The sequence below is a fragment of the Schistocerca gregaria genome, chromosome 5 (assembly GCF_023897955.1).
Source record: "Schistocerca gregaria isolate iqSchGreg1 chromosome 5, iqSchGreg1.2, whole genome shotgun sequence".
NCBI classification, from domain to species: domain Eukaryota; kingdom Metazoa; phylum Arthropoda; class Insecta; order Orthoptera; family Acrididae; genus Schistocerca; species Schistocerca gregaria.
In genome coordinates, this window is record NC_064924.1 from 337,402,852 (window position 1) to 337,424,879 (window position 22,028).

The following is a 22,028-nucleotide window of genomic DNA, read 5'->3' on the forward strand; positions in this document are numbered from 1 at the left end:
AATCTTCAGCATTCTTCTGTAGCACCACATTTTGAAAGCTTCTATTCTCTTCTGGTCCAAACTATTTATCGTCTATGTTTCACTTCCATACATGGCTACACTCCATACAAATACTTTCAGAAACTACTTCCTGACACTCAAATCTATACTCGATATTAACAAATTTCTCTTCTTCAGAAACGCTTTCCTTGCCATTGCCAGTCTATATTTTATATCCCCTCTACTTCGACCACAATAAGTTATTTTGCTCCCCAAATAGCAAAACTCCTTGACTACTTTAAGTGTCTCCACTCCTAATCTAATTACCTCAGTATCACCCGACTTACCTTGACTACATTCCATTATCCTCGTTTTGCTTTTGTTGATGTTCATCTTATATCCTCCTTTCAAGACACTGTCCATTCGTTAAACTGCTTTTCCAAGTCCTTCACTGTCTCTGACAGAATTACAGTGTCATCGGCGAACCTCAAAGTTCTTATTTCTTCTCCATTGATTTTAATACCTACTCCGAATATTTCTTTTGTTTCCTTTACTGCTTGATCAATATAGAAATTGAGTAACATCGGGGAAAGGCTACAACCCTGTCTCACTCCCTTCCCAACTACTGCTTCCCTTTCATGCCCCTCCACTCTTATACCTGCCATCTGGTTTCTGTACAAATTGTAAGTAATCTTTCGCTCCCTGTATTTTACCCCTGCCACCTTCAAAATTTGAAAGACAGTATTCCAGTCAACATTGTCAAAAGCTTTCTCTAAGTCTACAAATGCTAGAAACGTAGTTTTGCGTTCCTTAATCTTTCCTCTTAAATAAGTTACCATACTTTCTTCTAATTTCACCGAATGTGGTTTTCACTTGTCTATGTGCTGAGTCAGTCCTTTCGACAGTCATTTTTTTTCGAATTCTTCAGATTTTTTGCAGCCATTTCCTCTTAGCTTCGCTGCACTTCCCTTTCGTTTCATTCCTCAACAATTCGTATTTCTATATTCCTGAATTCCACAGAACATTTCTGTACCTCCTTTTTTCATCGATAAAGTGAAGTATTTCTTCTGTTACTCTTAATATCTTTGCAGTTACCTTTATTGTACCAATGTTTTTCTTTCCAAACTCTGCGATTACCATTTTTAAAAGTATCAATTCCTCTTCAACTGTATTACCTAGTGCGCTATTCCTTATCGGATCTCGTCATTCCTTCGTACTTCCGTATCCCACTTCTTTGCGTACTCGTTGCTCCTGAGTAATCTCTTAAATTTCAGGTTACTCTTCATCACTACTACATTGTGATCTGAGTTATATCTGCTCCTGGGCACGCCTTGCAATCCAGTATCTCTGCCTGACCAAGACGTAATATAACTGGAATCCTCCCGTATCACCAAGCCTTTTCCAACTATATCTGCTCCTCTTGTTATTCTTGAGTAGTGTATTCGCTATTATTACCTGAAATTTATTATACTACTCAATTAGCATTTCTCCTCTCACATTCCATGTCCCAAGCCCATATTCTCCTGTAATCATTTCTTCCACTCCTTCCGCTACAGCTACCAATCCAATCCCCCATGACTATCAGATTTTCATCTCCCTTTACGTACTGCATTACCCTTTCGATATACTCATATACTTTCTCTATCTCTTCATCTTCAGCTTGCAACGTTGGCATGCCTTCCAGGACTGTCGTTGTCGATGTTGGTTTGCTGTCGATTCGGAAAAGAAGAACCCTATTTTTGAACTGTTAACAGTAACACACTCACTGCCCTACCTTCCTCTTCATAATAAATCCTATTCCCGTTGTTCCATTTTCTGCTGCTGCTTATGATACGCCATACTCATCACTGTTGTTTCCAGTTCAGTTCACTGATCCCTACCATATCAGGACTGAGCCCTTGTTTTTCCCTTTTCAGCTTTTCTGGCTTCCCTACCAGGTTCAAGCTTCTGGAATTCCACGCCCCGTCTCTTGAAACGTTATCCTCTCGTTAGCAATTAAAATTTTTTCACTTTTCCGTACTTAACTGTACCGAATGCCTTCTGGAATTCAAGGAGCACGACATCTACCTGGGCTCCTGTGTGTACTGGCTTCTGAATCTCGTGAACGAACAAAGCGAGCTGGGTTTCACACGATCTTTTTTTTCAACCCCATTTTGGTTCTTACACAGTAGATTTTCGGTCTACTGAAACACCATAATATGTGAGCATAAAACATTTTGCGAATTATAACAGACCGACCTTAGAAATATAGGCCTATAGTTTTGAGAGTTTGTTCGACATCTGTTCTTGAAAATGGAAATGACTGTGGTTTTTATCGAATCATTGGTAACACTTCGCTTCTCTAGCGAGCTACAGCACACTGCGGCAAGATGTAGGGAAATTTTTCGATTACTCTGTGTCTAATCCGTTTGGTATCTCGTTAGGCCCAAAGATCTTTCTTCTGTTGAGCCATTTCAGAGGCTTTTCTATTCCTTGCTCACTTATTTCGATACCTGTTTAAGGGAGAAAGTCATAGGATACAGCTGCCTTATTTTATGAATAAATCTTTTATGCTTTTAGTCTTCCCTAGATTGCTTGTTGTAATTCTATATTTCATTTTTTAAAGATTTCCTTTTTTATCTCTCTCTTCAGTACCACAATTTCATTTGCATTTTAATTGATTTCCTTGTTTATATTTTAATTGTTTATTTGCGCATTCATCAGTGGATGTTTCCATTAGACTATATGTCTACTTTCTTACAGATTCCTTTAACTTTCTTCCTGTACGAGACACAATTTAGTCTCTTTTCCGCTTTCTCGTTTGTGTTTTGAGTTTTTTTCCTCCATTTTCCGATTATTTTAATTTTTAATTTACGAATTACTGGTCCTCTGTCACTGCAACATATTGTGTCATGGAACTTTACTTATTCCGACTATTACGTAATCGTTTAATAATCTATAACATGGACTACTCCATCTCAATCTAGCAACAGCTTTCTTGGGAAAATAGGCTTTTGTTCGTCTGAGCTGGTTGATAGTTGCAAATTATCTTAGTTTTTGTCCAATTTCATTTGTTGTTTCTTCTACTAAAGTCCTCACAACATTAGGAACAGATATTTTACACGCTACATAATTTAGATCTCCCTTAATAATCGGTTGGTCACTCTTGATACGTCTGCCTACTACGGACTGTAGTATTTTATGGAACTGTCTTTAATCATCTTTTTCCTTTCTTGAGGTGCCAACACTCCATTCACTGTCCTGTATACTAGATCTGTTTTAAATCGTGCTGTTGTCATTCTATCATTTATGAAGGAATAAATAGCTACTAATCAGAGTAGCATCATCCTCGTCTGTTCCACATTACGATCCATCCAATTACTGACTGCCTAACTTTCAAATCCCCGTTGAAGATATTTCGTTGTTGGAAACAAGTGAAGACTGACACCATTCAATAATATTACTGTATCACAGCACAATGAACTAGTACTTTCTTAGTGTAATTCATGGTCCTGAATATTCATAACTGCCCTTACATGATCATTGTCCACATTCAAATGCCAGCTATTTGAAGAAGTTTTAAAACAAAGCCCTTAAACCATGTAATCTGAATAGTGATTACAATGATGACTGGCACATGCACTAGACAGTAATTAACGACTACCATTTCGGATGTAATTATATATGATTCTACATACAATAGCTTATCAAGAAGACAGTTTTAAATCTGTTGAAACCATGGTCAAGGTTTAACAATCCTATATTTTGATACTGGTTGATTGTTATTGCAGATCCACTGTAGCATTTCTCTGCTGTATAAAATTCCCTTAGTTGAACTCAAGAGGGGAGGGACCACGTGGAACGCCTGAAGCATGTTAACGTTTCTATATGTTATTTATTTATTTTTAGTCGCGTCTAGATACATTTTGGACTGACAGGGTAGTCTTCAGTCGCAAGGACGCAGGTAAACTTACAAATCTACCTACAACCATCTCTTCAGTTAATAGTCGTCGTATTGCGTTTCTTAGAATCTGAAATTACAGTTGTGAATATTATTGCATCTTCATGGAGCCAATGCAACAAAATTAGTAGACATATGCGAGGTGAGAGTGTGTTGATGTGTAAGAGAAAGAAATACACGCCTTCCAAAAGGGAAATATGTGCGACATTGTTGTAATGAAAATAAAAGCAGTCACTTGATCTATTACGACTGCTTAAAACTTTTCTTCCTTGACAGAAAGTGGCTGAAGTGCCATTATTAACGAGTGAAACGATCGCGCAGCGCCGAAGATAAGGCCGGTGATTTGCATCTCGCTAACGCAGTGGATTCGACCGTAACGCAATTACTCGGAGTGTCGGAGACAGGCGTCCGAGGCGCCGGCGACGGGCCGCCTGCATACATTGAAGTGATAACAAAGTTAGCGGCCGCAGCCCTGCGGAGCGCCCCCCACCCCTCGCCGCACTGGCCGCTCTCCTGGTTTGCCGCCCGCCAAAGCCGGCCACAGATTTAGCCGGACTGCCACCGGAAGGAGCGCCGCGCCCGTTCATGCTGTGCCCTGCCTGCGGATTACTTCCCGACCTCAGGTGCTCGTAAGACCAGACACTGGTTTAGCTCTTTTCACTCTGTGACGTTCTCCCACCTTGCATGTACAATTAACCTAGTGATTCTGAGACATTACGGTGAGGTGACAAAAGTCATGAGATACCTCCTAATACCGTGTCGAATGTCTTTTTTCCGGCGTAGTACGGCACCTGCACGTGGTACAGACTGAACATTTCGTTGGAAGTTGTAGCACCTTTGTTCAGTTTAGAGCAATAAAAGCTATAGAAAGAATATTTTAAAATTAAGAATAGAATTTTTAGAGGGAAAAATAGTGTAGAATCAGAGTTTGGTACTTGCAGATCAAAATTATAGTATATCAGCAAGTAGTTTAACGTCTAACTACGGAGAAGCCACGGAAGCTCCGTCATGGAGAAGGCAGTGACGTTAAACTCTTGTGATGAAAAACCTATAAAAGTGATCTAGTGTACGATCTCAGTCATGAAAAACCTATAAAAGTGATGTAGTGTACGATCTCTGACTGTTGGTAGCAACGGAGTATTAAGAGGATTTTAGGACTTTCGTGCTAGATTGGAAATTTACGGACATATAGACGACAGAAACTCAAATTATCTGCTCATACGAGTGAATTCAGAGGTACCGGTATTCAGGTATTAACGTGTGGACTTTTGAAAGTGTCGTGTGCCGTTAGTTGCGAATCTGGACGTAGAGCGCGTGCATATCGGCATTTGCGGACTATTTAGATTCCTCCAGGCTAGGAACCTTTTAAATAGACCATCATCCATCACCATCTTAATATAGAGTGAAAGTGAAATACAAGAGTGTTGTACTTATTTCATTTATCTAGTACTAATCAGTGAAGGTTTTACGGAACCAAAGCTATTCAGCAGTACGTCAGCACCATCCAGCGGAAAGCGTAAGCATTAACTAACACGCTAACTGAAGTGAACGTTTTTGTGTTTTACGGACTGCTTAGTATGAACTTTTGTGACTCTTTGATGTCCATACTCCCTCCGAAAGGTGGCGCAGGCTGTCTTAATCATAAAAGGGGCGTGTTTTAGCCGGGCAAATTGCTAAATAAAAGTGATATTTACAAGACTCGCAGTAATAGCAAAACACAAGGCCCGAACCTCATCGGAGAGTCTTCGCTGTCACGTCGGGAAGTAAAGGCGGAAAACCTACAGACGATACGTATCTACGAGCAGACGTCGACGTGGAGTACCTAAAAAGGGAACCACAAGAGAATTGGGGATGCTTCAAAGTCCCGTGCATAAATACTGAGACCTGCTGCCTCATTAGCTTTCAACAAGCGCAGAAGGGTTGCAGGTGCAGAATTTTGTGCACGAACTGTCCTCTCAGTTATATCCCAGAAATGTTCGGTGGGAATCATGTCGGGCTTTCTGGGTGGCCAAATAAGACACTCGAATTATCCAAATTCTCCTTCAAACCAATCGCAAACAAATGCGGCCCGGTGACCTCACGCACTGTCTTCCATAAAACACCAATCGTTGTTTTTGAAAATGAAGTCCATGAATGCTTGCAAATGGTCTCCATGCAACTGCAAATAACCATTTCTAGTCAATGATCGTTTCTGTTGGACAAGAAAACCCAGTCCAGCCCATGTAAACACAGGCTACACCATCATGAAGCCACTACCAGCTTGCACAATGCCCTGTTGACGTCTGGGGTCCATGGCTTCGTGGGTTCTGGACCACACTCTAACCATACCATTAGCTCTTACCATCTTAAATCGGGACTCGTACGACCAGGCCACAGTTCTCCAGTCTACTACGGCCCAGCTAATACGGCCAGGAGAGGAGTGCTGGCAGTGTCGTTCTGTTAGCAAAGGCGTCTGTCGTGCGGTTATTTCACTCCGTGTCTTCTGTTAGCACTGACAACCCTACGCGAAATTCGCTGCACTCAGTCGTTAAATAAAGGCCGTCGGCCAGTGCGTGGTGAGAGGTACTGCCTGAAATGTTATATTCTCGGCACACTCGGGACAAAGTGGTACTCGGAATACTGAATTACTTAGCAGATTCTAAAAATAATGTCAAACCCATCTAACTGCAACTACCATTCTGCATTCCAAGCCAGTTAATTTCTGTCGGGTAGTCGCGATCACATCGGAAACCCTTGCACATGAATTACCTGAGTAGAAATGACATCTTCGGCAGTGCGCGCCCCTTTATACGTTGTGTAAGTAATACCACCGCCGTCTGTATGTGTGCATATTTCTATACCATTACTTTTTTCTCCTCTCGCTCACTCTGCTGCCTGAGGCACATTTCAAATGCACAGGTATGTAAAACTTCAGTATGCTAGTAACTTTCGCATGTCATTGCCAAGAAAAGTAGATCGATCTGACTTAGATCATTTATACAAATAACTACTGCAGTATACTAAAGAAGGTAAGTAAACGAAATTCGCATTGAGATCAAAAATGAGACTGTTATTAATAGACAGTAAGTACATTGAAGCCACTGATAATCATGATTCTTCCCGGGTATTACAAACTACAAATTAGAAGTCACCAAACGAAAATAGAACCTCAATCAAACTTCCTATATCACTCCTGTCTCCTACTAGCAGAATCTTAGAATACACTCAGAGCTTAAGCTGCAACTGATGTAATTCAGCCTGCTGAAGATATGAACCGGTACTTCACCTTACCTACAACTACACTTGAACCACGATGAAACAGAGACTCATTGTTTAATTCACTGTAGCCACGAAAAATTCTACCTAAGATATGTTACTTCCAATACCGTAAAAAAAACCGTTATGAAAAACAGATCAGAATCTGTTGAATACGATGGGATCACAGTCAAAATGGTGAAGCGTATTATTGACAAGTTACTGCCTTCTATAACAGACATTTTCATTCACTCGTTAAACACAAGTAATTTCCTTGCGGTCTGGGAAAGGAACTAACTAAGTCACTACCAGGAAAGGAAGTTGCCACAGCACCCACCAATTACCGACCAACTGAAATTAGTCCTGCACTGTCCAAGGCCTAAGAACAAACAATGCATGACCAGCTAAGGAACTACAAAGAACTAACTTCACCTATCATCCACTTTTGTATTTCTGTTAGCAACTAAATTATGTAAGCGCCCGCTTGTTATAAAGTAATGGTGATTTATAAATAATATAAGTACCTTTACTGTACTAAATCTGTAAAGCACAGTTACAACTAGTTAAAACATATAATAATAACTTCTTACCAAATAATTTATGTCAAAATGTAATCAAACTTTGATGGAAATTATTTTGACACCCCGAGTACCTACAGCCGACAATGAAATCTCGAACGCCCACTACTGGCCAGTAGGGACCTAGTTGTCTACCACTGTATTAGACAAATACCAATAAAGATCCTGTAAACACCACAGCATTATATCCGTGCTAAAAAAAAGCAACAGATGATCTAACGCCTGCCATCGGTTCACAAGAGGCAACAGTCATGAGGTTTTTAGAGTTCAGAAAAGCATGTGAAAATGTCGACGTCGACATTTTGCTACCAAACTTAGCAGTTTAATTCTCTCACCAAGTAATCACCAGGCGATGGACTCTTCCACAATCTGACCCTCTTCTAACTCAGACATCCTTATTTTATAAACTGGTCTTTTGCCTCAGGATTGGATAATCAATAATTGACCTCAACGCTCTTGCGTAGTTATACGATGCAAATTAATATATATGTAATTGTGAGAATAGTATGTATTTTCTACTCATAATTCCTACTGCTCCAATAAATCCACCAATCTTTTCCAATTCTCATTCCTAATATACTTCTAGTACATCCCAATAGTTGTATCGTTTCTCCCTTTTCCTTCTCTACTACTGAAATCTCTTGGCAGTATCATTCCTTGGTCACATGAAGCGGCTTATATGGTTCGTATTAGCATCTGTTCAAAATCTTCTATCACCTTCAAAGGCGAATCTTCAGCAACGGCATAACTTTCGCTCATACCTGAAATCTTCCCTACACTGCAACATGTCCAGCACCATTAAGGCATAATTACGCACGATTTGCGAAGAATATTGTTTCAGGTAACATACGTCAGTGCTGTTTTATAGAATCTGTTTTATGAACTGTGGTTTAGTGACACCTACACAACTTACAGACAACACTTTAAAGCGACGTTAACTTGGAGTTGTTTAGTAACTTGGCCAAATCTTTAGCCGGGAGAAAAATTATTTAGTAATTACTCAATGTAAGAAAATAAGATTATCATTTTCATTTACAAATTAATTAAACGCCAAACCACTGAATAACACAGCGAACGCCACATCAGGAATATCTACAATGTATATAGCAGGTACCCGATCCTACGAAGGCATACCCTCCCGTATTTTATCAGAGAACTGAATAACTTCTTGAGCTTCAGAAGACAGTTAATGACATTGTAAGTAGGCTGTTTAGGTTTTAATATTGGTAACGCCACGTAGCGCTCTGAATGAAAATCACTGGCTGTGCTGTGTGCAGTCTGTGGCTGGTGGATATTGTTGTAATATTCGCTATTGTAGGGTTGGGCACTTGGGTGTGAACAGCGCGTGGCTTTGGGTTGTTGGAAATGAGCCGCCAGCAGTGGTTGATGTAGGGAGAGAGATGGCAGAATGCTAAGAGCGAACGATCTGGACTTGTGTCTGCCAGAAAGAGTAAATTTGTTATACTGGATATCATGAACTGATATAGATAATATTTCTTTCGAACACTATTAAGGTAAATACATTGTTTGTTCCCTATCGAAATCTTTCATTTGCTAACTATGCCTATCAGTAGTTAGTGACTTCACTAGTTAGAATCTTCTATTTAGCTGGCAGTATTGGCGCTCGCTGTATTGCAGTAGTTCGCGTTGTGAGGTAAGTGATTCGTGAAAGTTATAGGTTAATGTTAGTCAGAACCATTCCTTTGTAGGGATTATTGAAAGTCAGATTGCGTTGAGCTAAAAATATTTTGTGTCAGTTTAGTGTTGATCAGAATAAGTATAGAGCGAAATGTCTGAGTACGTTCAGTTCTGCTCAGCTGTTTGAAAATCAAACTACGTAAGAGGTTTACCAGCACAGTAATTCCCTAAATTTTATAAGGGGACGTTTCATATGTCGACCCTTAGCCGAGGATACCTCACTGGAATCTTCTGATTTTTTCTCGTAGGTTGTGTAATTAGTGTAGCTATTGTTTATTGCTATCGCGTAATCATAGAGAGAATTTCCTTTGTACTTGTAGTCTTAAATTGTTGTACAGTAGAACAGTTGTGGCTTGCATGTAGGTTTGCATCAAGTATTTCGCAGTTGCGCTTGCAATTAACGAGATATTTTTTTGTGCTATGTTAATGTGTTTTCTTGTTTTTGCTCTTCAAATTGTGCTTTTCTTGTTATCGTGTGAAATACTTGATAATTATGGCGTGTGAAAAACGCAACACTAGCCTCCAAAGTAAATTAAGAAATGATAGAGACGACGATTATAGCTTATCAACACCACCGTGTAACGAATTAACAGACATTAAAAATAGTAATTTTTAATTGTTCATAGGGAAACGGAGCGGGCGGCAAATAATGGTGTAGACAATGAAACAAATAGTGAACAGGGAAGCGTTATCGATCGATCGGTAGGCAACAGTTCATCTCAGGATTCCGAAATGACAGGACACAATCTTGCAAATACTGTTGATTCAAGTTTTTGGTCCTCACCTTTTTCTCAAATAAGTCAAGACACATTGCCAAAATGTGAATGTTGCCGGTGCAAATGTACTGTCTAAAAGCATAGAGGATCAGATTTCAGACACTAAAACTTTAATATTGCAGTTAATGCAACAAATGAAACAAAATCTGAAACAAACACAGCAACAGTTAGACGCAATGGAACAAAATAAAAAACAGTCACAGCAACGGCTTCAAAAGTTGGACACCACGCTTGAACAAACACGTGAAGGTTTAACTACTGAGTTACTTAAATAGAATAGAAATGTTAAAAAGTCTGTAATGACCTAAAAACACAAATTGGTGAGCATTTCCAACCTATCGTTTCGCGTCATGAAAATGCATTACAGAATCACGAAGAAGCCATAAAGGAAGTGCAAACTATTGTTCATGAAAATCACCACACCCTGCCAGCTAAAATTGACTAAGTGGCATCTACAGATTCGGTTACACAACTTGCAAAGACTCAGGAAAATTTAAAGGACATGGTAGATACGCTTTTAACACAAACGGACGCTCTGTAACTTGGTTCAGAAAAACACACTGAGGAAATAGGTTCACTATCGGAGAAAGTAGCCGAACTTTCGTATCAGTTCACTAACTACCCTACAAACGTAGATGATGATCTGAATAACACAAGACCCGTAGCCTTCACTGACACAAAAGAGTATGAACAAATTAGAAAATTCAAACAAAATCCAAATCAAATCCATACAGAGTACAAAAGAGAAATCCGGGAAGAACAAGATCAACTGGCACAAGTAATTCAAGAATTATATACTTCAGAGGACACTCGCCCTCCAATACAGGAAGAGAGACATAGAAATAGGGAACAGCCACATAATAATAACATAGGGCACTTAGGAAATTATGAAAGAAATTGGCAAGGTACAACGAATTTTGAGATGGAACCGCCGAAAAGAAGTATCAATGACCGATTTGCGACTTGCCGACATGATGATTTTTACTATAAGCTGTTTATTACTAAACGTAAATTCAAAACATTTAAGAATTCTGGCAACGACATTCATCTACAAGCATGGCTTCATCAATTCTCTCATTGTTTTCCTCCCAACTGGTCACTGGAGCACAGATTAGAATTTATGTGTGGCTATTTAGAGGATGAACCAGCTGTAAGAATGCGATCGGTCATTTACGATTGTCATAGTGAAGGAGAACTTTATCAGGCCTTCCTCTTAGCGTATTGGTCTCAAGCTACAAAAGACCGAGTAAAACATAATGATGAAACATTTCGAACAATGTGAATTTTTCAGCCTTGTGAAATATTTTGAAGACATGTTGCACAAGAATCAGTACCTGTCAAATCCATACCCATCTACATTTGTTTAATCAAATTGCCTGAACATTTAGGACATATTATTTTGGCAGGAGGTTGCAAAGACGACATTGAAGCTTTTCAGGGACTGTTACAAGAACTGGGAATTGACATTGACAATCATGGGACGCGAAAACTGGAAAACAATCATTACAGGTCACATCCGTCAAAATTCCGTGACGAGAGAAAGAATAACTGGACACAAGCGTATTCTTATAACGCAAATCGTGACCAAAAGAGACACCACTCGTATGACAACCGTTGGCAGAGTAAAAATAATTACAGAGAAAGTTCGCATTTCCATGGTAATGAATGCGTTAGAGATAACCATAGAAACAGACATTATGGGAACCAAAATAATTATTACCAAGGGAGACAGAATAACTTTAGACGCAACGGTCCAGCGCACAGTTACGGTTCATGGAAAAATTTTCCACCACGTGACCGACAAGAAAGAAACTATGGTATCTATCGACATGACGACTGACGATATAATCGTAACGACAGACCTGAATTTCATCAGAACTGGCGGGATTCAAACAGAGCAGGGCCTTCTCGACAAGATGAATTTGTAGAAGTTAGGTCTCCTAATCCTAATAACGACGCTCGCCAAGATAGAGCAGACAATGACGCGCATCGCAGGCACCCACGTGCGCCGGCTGGCTCAGAGAAAAATAACATACACGCTAACCTTGACAAAAATTTTACCATTCCTCACCAATGTATACAACATGATAGTTGCTTTGAAGTTGACACTCTACGTACTAGAAACGGTAAAAGATTGCACCACATTTCACCTGTAAAACCTTTTGTTACGAGATAATCTGCTCTCTAACTTAGTCTCTGCCATTAAAATTTTAACTTCACATTACTAGTACTCTTTTTCACACTTAGAAACTGTTAATATACAATAATGTTTTGAAGTTAACTATCCAGTCTAGAAACTAGGAAACATATTTAGACAGTAATTACAAATGCATGTTATAGTTAAGAGACGACACAGTGTTGCTGTGTGTCCATTGTTCCTTGTTTGCTGCATGATTACGTAACGACTATGAGGCTTACATACTTAGAGCATATGCTGCTGCTAATGAGATTTCAATCCAGCATTTTTGTTTACTTGAAAAGCCATTCTTCATTTGCAGTAATTTATGTGACATTAATAATTTCTTAGTATTTTGTTTCTTTGACAGCTACACGGTTATATCACGACGCTACTAATAATGTGTGACACAATTTACGTTGTTGCTTTTGCGGTGTATCTGTTTTATATCTGCACAGTTTTTCTGTTTTAATCCAGAAAGTAAAACATGTTTTAGTAGTAACTTTTGTGGTATAGCTACAAGGAGACAGCCTTTTCCGTAGCGCAACAATATTTTACAGTACAGTACAGTACTTTCTTCATCACGACAATAAGCGGAATAACTACAATGTCTATACCCAAAGCAATTAACTTTGGTTTATGATGAGGCAAGTACAATGACTTCTGCAGAACTTTGCTTACGGTCGACGATAATTACGACACTTTGCACATTTTTTTTACCCTTAAGTAATGATAGAGGTTATCTTACAACAAAACGCACAGTTTAGCGCTGCAGTACACGTATTTGAGTGATTAATTTTGTATTTAAACCTTTATTTTTAAAGATTTTTGAATTACAAAGGTACAAATGTTTTCCGTTGCTGTAATCTCTTAACACCTGAGGGTATAATTACTTTAATCATCAGGTGAGCACACGCTTACTTTGTGTACCAAGTGTGTGGCTAACGCAATTAGCCCTAGGTAACATGGTATTTACTTATACAACTTCACACATCGGTACATATTTCTCTAACATATAATTACACAGCTATCTGATCATTAAAATGAGAGAGACAAACATTTTTTTTTACTGTCAGTGACACATCTTTACGTAATTGCACGATTTGATAACTTCACACTTATGAAATTGTATTTAGTCTGTACTTTGTGAACTCTTCATATTTTTTCTGAACCATTGTGATACTATGAGAGCTTTGAATGATGTATTTGGTATGGGATCATGATTTTTAAAGTACGTCTGAGGTATATGACACTAGTGAACTGAGGATAGAGTTTTTTTGTGTTTTGAAATTATTACAGAAAGCTACGACGTTTCTGAGATTTGACTGAGGTGTTATGATGTTACTATTACGATGACGATGTGTATTATGGTGTTGAGGTATGTTTATGATCAATAAGCTGATGCTATATAAGGAATGTGATTATGCTACAGATTTATTATGATGAAATATTGAAGAAGTATCTACGAATATGCAAAAGTGTAATAAAGTAAGGAATAATGAGTAGTCGTTAGGGACTCTGATTTGTGAAAAAGGATGTTGGAAACCAAGAATCGTACTTTAAGTGTATTGAAATGTGTGTAACTGCTTGAATGTATCACAATGCTGCCGAAAATTTTTTGGACACTGTTATATTTATAGGATTTTCTTTCTAAAAATTTGTAACTCAAATTGTTGACCTGTGATTTTTTTTTTTTATGAGACTGTTACTGTAGAGCAAACTGCTGTCGTAAATATTTCGGTAAGAAAGCTAAGTGACCTAGACCTAATGCGTTATGTGTGCTCAGCTGCGCCAGTTGCCTGGGGAAAAAACCATTAGGGGGGAGGAAAAAAAGAGGCCATTAACCTCGCTATTGACATTTCTTTGTAGAAAGCATTTCAAATAAGACACGCTCATACTTGAAAAATATAATTTCAGTTTTGATCTCATACTTTCTGATATTTACTGAGATGCATAATGAAATGATGAGAAATATTTTGTGTCTATACACCTGATTATGACTACTGTCTTTCTAGTTGAGAGTTTTTTTACTGCCTTATGAAATGCCATATGGCTAGTGAATGATGTTTCATGCTTTGCTTTGTATATATATTTGCCTATTTTGTTTAATATCAATTTTCTAGCTGCACTGGAGCAGTGGTTAAAATAAAATTTTATAGGTGTACTAATGTAAATATTTTCTGCCTACAGATCCATTAAACAATAATTTTATGATCTCCCTTCTTAAAAAAGGGGAACACAGATAGACATTTCCCTTCACAGGAATTGTACAAATAATTTTTTAACGATTTGGTAACTTGTCTGCTACGGTAAGTTATCATGGTGCATCACTCTAGTGTTAAGATGTGACCTAGGTATGAGTCATGACCATCTTTACTGTAATATTTTTTCTGCTTGAGCTTTGTCATGTTTAGAGATAAGTTATAGCATTTGCTGCTGCTGTTTGCCAGACATAGTGCTACTGAATTTCACTTGGTATTACTCTATTAAGCCAGTTTTACTAATGATTTATTTTTCTTGTTGCTGCAAATTGCCTCATATTAGTTGTAATATTGCTATTGTTTTGCTAATTTAGATATACTGCTGCTTGCTTTGCCAAATTCATTTTTTTGTCATTGCTGTTTCTGTTAATTGTTTTGTGCTGCATCATTGCGTCGTCCCTTAGTTTATGCATCTAAGCTCAGTAGATTTAAGTTAGCTTAAAAGGGGGTATACTATATAAGAAACTAACTATGAAGAATAAGGAAAGAATGGATTGAGAAGTGTTATGAAAAAGATTTGGGCAAAAATGAGTATTGTATAATGAGAAATATTTGTTTTGAAAGAGGATATGAACAAAACATTAGGGTTTAAGGACAGGCTTAGATAGGATTTTTTTTTTTTTTTTTTTTGGCAAGAGCAAATGTTGAAATAAGAGGGAAGATCTATGGAATGAAGTTTTGGGTTACACTGCAGTACCAGACGTCTCATTGAAAACAAACCCTGTCCTTTCCTTTTGTGTTATTCCGCTATGTGTTTGTGTACCCTTGTGTATTTGTGTTCTTCCTTTCTTTATGTGTTTATCTGTTAAGAGTTATGTTGTACAATTTTTCTAATAATGTGTTATTTACTATGTAAAGATGTTTAGACATTATTAATTATTTTCTGTTTCAATGCTCATGTGTGAAACTAATGTTTCGAAAACCATTCTCATTATTTTATTTATTTACTTATGTTATAATTCCTGTAACACTAGTATGTATGTTTATTTCTATTCTTTTGTAAAGCCTGTATTACTAAAAATGTTATCTCTACTATTATGTTCTTTAATTATATATTTTGTGCCTTTGTAATTCTATTCTTATGTTGTAAATTTATAATTGTATAGACACCAGTTCTTCAAATTATGTTTCATTTCACTGCACATGTTCCTGTTGGTCATAGTATATGCACAATATGTGAGAAGTTTGGACTGTTATGGTTTGCATGTGTGTTAATAATTCAGAAAGTGACTGGTTAACAGCATTGCTGGTTCTAAGAGCAATTCCAAAAACTTGCGAGCACAAGTGGTGCTTTATGGACTTGCTATATTGTCCGCAAGACTCTTCGATGGTGATTGTGCACCTGCACAGTAGCAACAGATGGCTGCTGGCCGTCTATACAACGACTGGAGTGGGTCTGTACCTTTGATGGCCCAAAAACACCATAATATTTACCAGAACTACAGTGGGTCTGCTCTGTGATGACCTACCTACCAATATTCTTCAACTTCGACTGACTCTGCTGTGGCTTTGCTCTGTTGTGGCCCATTACCTGTCTGCATGTCAAGAGTGATCACTGTCTTTCCGTGGGAAGGACAATACAACTTCTTCAAGACTGTATGGAAATCCATTACTTCTGTGTGCATTTTCCTTCATTGCTCAGACTTTGAGAAAAAATAAACAGTGCAATTTCACAGTCATGAATGATAAGGACTGTCTTTACGGACTGTGAGAAAATTTTAGCTTTTGACCAACATTGTATCAATAAGTGTGTGCATTTGACTTATTTATTATTGTAATTATGAAAAATTTTTCAAATCTGTACTGTCCACTGCCCAAAACAATTTGTAAAATTTTTTGTGGGGAGCATGTGGGCTATATAAGTAGGCTGTTTAGGTTTTCTTATTGGTAATGCCACGTAGCGCTCTGTATGAAAATCACTGGCTGTGCTGTGTGCAGTCTGTGACTGGTGGTCATTGTTGTAATATTCACTACTGTAGTGTTGGGCAGTTGGATGTGAACAGCGCGTGGCGTTGCACAGTTGGAGGTGAGCCGCCAGCAGTGGTGGATGTAGGGAGAGAGATGGTAGAATTCTCAGAGCGAACGATCTGGACGTGTGTCTGCCAGTAAGAGTAAATTTGTTATATTGGATATCATGAACTGATATATATATATATATATATATATATATATATATATATATATATATATATATATATATATATATATATATATATAATATGACTTTCGAACACTATTAAGGCAAATACATTGTTTGTTCTCTACCGAAATCTTTCATTTACTAACTACGCCTATCAGTAGCTAGTGACTTCAGTAGTTACAATCTTTTATTTATCTGGCAGTGTTGGCGCTCGCTGTATAGCAGTAGTTCGAGTAACGAAGACTTTTGTGAGGTTAGTGATTCGTGAAAGGTATAGGTTAACGTTAGTCAGAGCCATTCCTTTGTAGGGATTATCGAAAGTCATATTGATTTGCGCTACAAATTTTGTGTGTCAGTTTAGTGTTGATCAGAATAAGTAAATAGAGAAATGTCTGAGTACGTTCAATTCTGCTCAGCTGTTTGAAAATGAAATAGCGTAAGAGGATTATGAGCAAAATCATTGATAAATGTTTCTATGAGAAGGATTCAACATGTACACTAAAGCAACAATTATTAAAATATAGACTTTCACGGCCGTAAATATCACAAATAATTAATGTTCTGGCCTGTTATACCGTGGTCGAATGGACTTCTCCTTCAAATCCAACATTTCGTCTCCATCTGTGAACAATATTTTCAAGTTGCATCATAGCTTCTTTTAATGTCCTATTCACACTCTATCTCGCTACTGACAACAGCAAACTTCTGCTTCCGGGTACTTCTCCGCAGTGGAGTGTCATCACATATTTTGAATGCGCGAGCGCAAGTGGCATTCTGCTGTTGTTATCACCCCATGGTGGAAAACTGAAACTACCGTCAACAACAAAAGCGAGGCAGCATAAAAAGGTTGGCGGATAGAGGAAGGAAAATCTGCGAACAAGAGCTGCTTAATGCAGAATTAATGCATTGCTCAAGAATGGTTATTCGCTCGCTAAAGTGTGAAGAGCATTAAGACCACTGTGTAGATACCATAGCGAGGCTCAAGCGACGGTGAAATCGAATTCTCCTGCCATTCATTAACGACGTTACTGACTGCACCGGAAATAGATCACTGGTTGCCTACGGACAGGTCGTGTGATTCCCATTAATAACGGGGTGCTGATGGTGGAGCTCGATAGAGATCGAGACGGAATGCATACGATGTAAATCAGACGAATTCGGTCACTGGGATATCTACCGGAGTTCACTATAATGCTCCTCAAACTGGTGAGACACGGTTCTGGCTTCTATACAGCTGAAAGATGATTTCGCTGCCAGGAAAGATATCAAGCACGAAGGGATGAAGGTGGTTCGCTGTCAGTGTGTCGTCGATTGCTACCACATGTCCCATGAAGGCGTAGGAGAATGGCTTTCATAGCATAATACTACTCCTACCAGGCTGCGACCGATGCGTGTTGCACATTTCGAACCAACGTTCACCTCGATGTCGGCGTTTGTGGAGACGACCATCGACCTAGTATAGCAAAAATGTGATTCACCTGAAGAGCCGACACGTTTCCATTGATAGACAGTGGAATGCGATCTTAAATGTCGATGTCGTTAGATCAACATCTGAACACATAGGATGGTCTGCTGCGGAACTCCATTTCAGCAACGTACGATGAATGGTGTGCTCCGAAACACTTGTGGGTGCTCCAGCAATGTGCTCTTTCGGCAGAGATGCCAGAGATCAGCATCTATCCTAATTTACATAACAAAGAAGCCTTAGAAAGCAATGTTCTGTGAAGAGTCGTGAACGTCCAACTATTTTGCTCCTAATGGTAATTTCACTACCCTACCTCTTTCCGTAATTGCTCACGACTTGCTCTTGACTAGCTTCACGATTTCGAGAAACTCGTTCACGGGCTCTGCTTCGTAATAATCTGCCTTTCGTCAGAGACACTTAATTCAATAGATTTCTCCATTTGCGACCCATATCTTTGCTAGGATGATTCCCTGTCAGTGTGAGCTCCGCTTACATACTTTAGTTGCCGCGTCTCGTGCTTGCAAAGCCACCAGGCGACATCCAACTTCGCAATGGGCAATGGTCATTATGTTTTCTCTCATCAGTGTGTTGTACGTAATTTTTAGCGAGAGTTGGAAACATGTAATGCTGCTAGGAACATAGAAGATGATCGTTTCCGTGGTCTAGATGTTGCATTGAAGGAGGCATAAAGACGCGTGGTCCTACTGACCTCCAAATCTTTGGACTCGGTACACACACATGTCAACGTTTTGAGACACTCTACTGCTTTCCCATATGTGCCTTTTCAGGGCTGTTCGGACCACACTTCGCTATTATGGTTGAAAACGAGGGACCAGAGCAAACTGCTCATGTGGAAGGGTCTTGTAGTGAGAGTATATTAGCCGAATGGATTGTCCGGCCTGTTCCCCCGAATTAAATCCCACCGAACACATGTGGGATGGCTTAAGGTGACCTATTTCAACAGTTCCACATGAACCAACGACCATCTAGGTTTTGTTAACCGCCTTGGTCGAGGAATGGAACGCCCTGCCACACGAACTCCTCATCAACACCGTGGCCGGCGTGGGAGCACGTTGCACAGAATGTACTGCAGACCGTAGTGATCGTACACCGTATTAAGTACCATGTCCCTCCTCTTGTTAAGTCCAAAGCGGCACCATAAATCGCGATGACCTCATTGTAATTATTGTCGTTGAACGAAAGTGCCATTTCTGCTCATTTCATGGTGTATTTCTTTCAGTTACCTTCTGTACTACACTGCGGCACTTCTTTCTTTGTATAGTCCAAGTTTCATTGATCTATGTTTCTTGGCAGTACACATCATGAGAAATTTTTCTGCACCAGTCGTTTTTTAAAGTTATTCGAGAGCTATTGAAAATGCTAGTACGTTGATAAAATACTTGTTAATTTTGGCTTTAAAGTTTTCGCGTACGTATCCTAAAAATGTGCTGAATGTGAAAGGTAAGGTGAACGCAATCAGCTATTTGGTTGAATCAGTACACGTCTTTTGTTTGGAACTGATAAACAATATATTATTCAAAACAATCTCTAGTGCTGTTTATAGATTTCTCCCACCTCTCCGGCAAGCTATGAAAGCCAAAAAAACAGTTCTTCCTCTGAAGCGAACCAGCTAACGAGTCATTTTCGTACGTTTTCATAAGAATTGAAGCGTTGTTCAGAGAGAGAATGTCCCAGTGATGCAAATAGGAGACAATCGGATGGAGCCACGTCCGGAGAATAACACCAATGCCATAGTATTTCCCATCTGAACGCCTCGATCGGTTTCCTGACCAGCATTGCTGTGTGTGATGGGGCGTTATCATGGGGCAGTAAGACTTTGTGTTGCCTTTTCCCATATTCCGATCGTTTTTCACGTAATGCTCAATTTAAATTGATCATTTGCGGTTAGTGGCGATCAGTGTTAACAGTTTCACCAGGTGCTATTAGCTCGTAAAAGATGTCACACTTCTGATCCCACCAAACACAGAGCATTGTCTCCTTTCCAACGCCATTTGGTCTTGCAATGGATGTCAATGGTTTGCCTGGATTCACCTATGATTTACGACGCTTAGGATTCTCAAAACACATCCATTTCTCATCACCTGTCACTGTTCGATGGTAAAACGACTTTCCTTTGCATCTGGACAGCAGCATTTCACAAGTCGTCCTTCGAATTGCTTGCTCTCTTTCATTCTGTTCATATGGAACCCATTTTCGCACTTTCTGCATCTTTCCCATAGTTTTCAACCGAAGAGAAACGAGTTTCTGCATCACATTCAATTGCTCCGCGAGTTCCTTTTGAATTTGAGTATCATCTTCACCCAATAAGGCTTGCAATACGTTGTCTTCGAACTTTCTTGGTGGTTTCCCGCGCCCGACGTTTCTCTCGTCAAAATCACAACAAGAGCATGTTCGCCGAAAGCTTCGACAAGGATTGGATGTGATTCTGCAGCAGTTTTCTTCAAACGATAACAGGAAATCAATGCTGCATACAAATCGTAGTTCGTAGGCACAAAACCCGACATGTTTAAGGTTTTGAAACAGATACCGGTGTATGGAACTTGGGTTATTGTGTGTTGACATTCGTCGTCGACCGTTACAGGAAGTAGATGGTGCTGCAGAATCGGTCTCATGGGCACTACACTGACGTCTAGTAACATATATACGGAAATTTCTGTTTCATACTTCTACACCTGGTGAACGCCGCCAAATGGGTCTCTCTTCACATGTTACGCCATTATATGGAGCATGAAGATGGTCCTGCTTTGTACGATACAGGTATAGGTGAAATTATATGCTAACTTCTGGCAAACCAGAAAGCACTTAGGAAAAACATTTGAAATGTTTGACGTACTAATGTGTAGGTGAATAGCTTTTGTGGAAACAAACAACTGAATGTCTTGACACAACAACGGGTCATATCATGAGACCCCTACTTGGCGTGTGATTAATGACTGTCATTTTTCAATTGCATGTCACCTCTGATAGGATTCTACTCCTAATCCAGAAATTTAGTTCAGTGTTATAACTGTAACGAAAAACAACAAAATCTGTTCCTGGAGCGATTATCAGAAATTAGGAAAGGTAACTGATTTGCCGGAGCAATAATAAAAGACTGTGCTAAACATGAAGAAATTTTTAAGTGTAATATTGTGTAATAAGAAAGTAAAACTGTAAGTTAATTAAAATAGTCATTAATTTGAAGTAAGTTGAGGGTCGTGTTATTGTTATATAAATGTAAGACATGGGTGGAATAAATAACCACTCCAATGGGTGTTGTATGATGTATCGAAGTCCTTTGCGGTATTCCAGGAAATAAGAAACAACCAGAAGACATCTAACTAGAAGAGTATTGATGGAATTAAGGAAGACAAACAGGGACACAGCAGTAGACGATAATAAAAGCAAAATAGTACTGGTAGCCTTTATCCGACAGTGGATGTCGAAAAGCTGATGAACGAGTTGGTGACTCCTAAAAGTAAACTAAATGGAGCGAAAACGTGCTTATTCAGGTCACTTCCGAAACAATTTTTCACATGTTATCGGTTTAGTAACACAGTATACTGCTTTGTTTTATTAGAGAAGTGGGAACTATTTGAGAAGTGGAGTCAATGGACAGTACATTTTAATGAATAGTATATTTCCTTGCTGCCGCTCAACCCTTAGCTGGGAGAAATATATAGCAAATACGTTTATTGTGAGAATCCTGCGAAAGAGTAGTAAACCAGCTGAAACCTACATACTAAGGCCTATTCTAAAATACAACTGCACTATTTGCAAT